Source organism: Mycetomoellerius zeteki, unplaced genomic scaffold (assembly GCF_001594055.1).
Source record: "Mycetomoellerius zeteki isolate Tzet28-1 unplaced genomic scaffold, Tzet1.0 scaffold509, whole genome shotgun sequence".
Taxonomy (NCBI): domain Eukaryota; kingdom Metazoa; phylum Arthropoda; class Insecta; order Hymenoptera; family Formicidae; genus Mycetomoellerius; species Mycetomoellerius zeteki.
In genome coordinates, this window is record NW_017257511.1 from 54,858 (window position 1) to 57,536 (window position 2,679).

General features: G+C 30.4%; 1 pseudogene; it reads right to left on the reverse strand.

Moving 5' to 3' along the window:
- Nucleotides 1–1,099: 1,099 nt before the first annotated feature.
- LOC108727562 (uncharacterized) lies at nt 1,100–2,478 on the reverse strand (annotated as a pseudogene).
- Between the last annotated feature and the right edge of the window lie 201 nt (nt 2,479–2,679).

Genomic DNA, 2,679 nt, shown 5'->3' on the forward strand with positions numbered 1-2,679 from the left:
GCATACTGGTAGCACTACACATAGTCGGTATGACAGATTTCCTAACCTGCAGAGTCGTCAACTTTAACGCTAAATATCTCGGTTCGCGAGGCAGAGCGACACTTTTTTCTGCCAGATTCTTTCGTTTTGTGCAAAAACGCGTCGAATAAGCCTAATTTCATCGAAATCGGAGGTGAGGGAGGTATTCTGAATAATTACCAAAAAAACAATATTTCCTTTAATAAAATTGCATGCAATAACAAATTCTTTGGGCAGAAAGTATCACGTCTTGTACTCCATGGGCACGAATTTTGAAACACCCTCTATATACTTATATATTAATATATTTTTCTTTTTTTGTTTATAGATTCTTTCATTGCAACACTTCTACTGCTGTGCACAGTGACTTTAACAGTATTGTTATACTTACTTTTTAATGAAAAATGTATTCGTGCTATAACAAAATGTTTAACAAGTTTATTAATGATGTCATGACATGGTGGAACGAAGTCTGTTGGACAATTACGAAGAAATATTTCTATAAAATCAGTAATTTTTAATTTATTTGAGATTAAATGTATTTCATTTTTTTGGAAGAATAACTCACACTTATACATAACATTGAATATGTCCATACTTGGAAATGTCAATACATTTTCTTTATACTCTCTTAACTTGGAATATAAACTAAAATTATTATTAGGATCGTAAGTAGTAACAAGTGTCAAAACAAATATTGCAATGTTTATAGTTTTTCTTTATTTTACTTATTAATGCACCTATTAAATGATACAATGAACTTTTTATTGTATCGTTTAAATCCGTCTCATTTCTAGTTAATGTTTGATACATTTCTTCATCACACAAATCATGTTCTAAACTGTTCAGGAATTGTGTCTCTACAGATATTTCATTTTCTGAGTCTAATTTTTTTATTTCGTTGCAAGATACTCAGAATCGTCTACAAAATAATTGCTACGATTCATATTACTTTGGAATTGCGATAGACAAACAAGTCTTAATGCTTGTTTAAATTCACGTGCATCTGGAACAGCTTTTCTTCCTCGAATCATAGAAAAAAATTTTCCAAAGCATCCTGAGTAAACCTTCCTAATAATAACTATCCGAAGTTATGATTACTTAAAAATTGAGCTTGTAAATCTAGAGCAGTTTTCGTGCAAAGTAATAACCCAGTTTGAAACGGTTTCCAATTGTTATTTTCGACCGTGATTCCGGTAATTATTTCTATAAATTCCTGGAGAAAAGTAATGCTTTCATTGTATGCACTCATATTATGATAGGACAATGCAAGCTTTTGATAGCGACTTGTCATGAGTTTGAACCATTTATGCATTAAAGAAATAAACCAGGCAGTAGTCGTATGCTTGTTATCAATATTTTTATTCGTTATATGAAAAGTAATAGCTGCCGCAACATTATCATTTAATAATCCGACGCTTAAAGCCACATTCATAGTATCAAAATAAGACGGATTTAAAACGTTTTCTCTAAGATGTGGACATAACTTTAATGTATCTTTTTCATCTATCTTAAATACTTCATAGATAGATGTGATGCAAATTTCGTTGTGTTGTAAATTGTACTTTGTAACCAGTTTTTCATTTAAATAAAATTTATGCTTTCTTAACGAGCATGCAACGTTTTTATAAACATGCACGGAATCTGGCATAATATACAATTTGTCTGTATCATTACATGAGTGTTGAATATAATTAGTGATCGTACTAATCTACCGGCTGTGATATTCATCAACTTCCATCAACTTCTGTTTTGGGATCCCATATCGGAAATAACAGCTGTAATTTTTAATCCAATATCATGTGCCTTTTGAACAATTGTTTGAATTTTATTACACATTTCTTGGCTACAAAATGAATTAGCGGTATACTCGTATCCAATGGTTTGTTTCCACTTAGTACTGAGACCGCACAACATAAAAACGAGACCATGTGTAGCTAGTCCTTTTGAACTGTCAAATCCACCCGACAATTTCATTATGGGTCTACCTACAACTAAACCTATAGAATTATCAAATTGTACATACACCGGGTTTTATAGACATCTCGTCTATTAACAGTACCGCATGTTTCTCTTCAGGTTTAAACGCATATATCTGAAATTGAATTATATAAGAAACCATAAGTAAATAATTTAAATTAAAAATATTTAATATTAGTAAAATATTTGCCAAAAAAATATGCAAATTATATTTTATGTTAATACTAACTTCAATTTCAAGCAATTTGAAAATGTCTTCAAAAATACCTGGCTTAAATTTAAAGCCTTATATGCGATTTTGTAATGTTCAAATACTGGGATAGGGCAAATGTTGTCGAAGTAACTCTTCATAGCCCTTCTGTCCACAAGACACATAAAGCCTCAATGCTTTTGTAACTGTATTTGCTGACCATGCTCGTCCTTTGTGTGATTCGTATATAATACATTCTCTTTGATCTTGATTGAATATTTTCTTCAAATTTGTTTTGAAAATGTTATTTTGTCATACTTTCTTTTTCAGAACATTAACGTTTTTTAATTTTGTTTTCATTGATTTTAACATTTTTCTCATTGCAAGATTTTGTTTATATATTTTTTGTGTTTTTGATGTTTTACATTTGTTATAATCATCGTTAGCATTGCCAATATCTTCTGTAGCACATATTTGTTCATTACATTGAT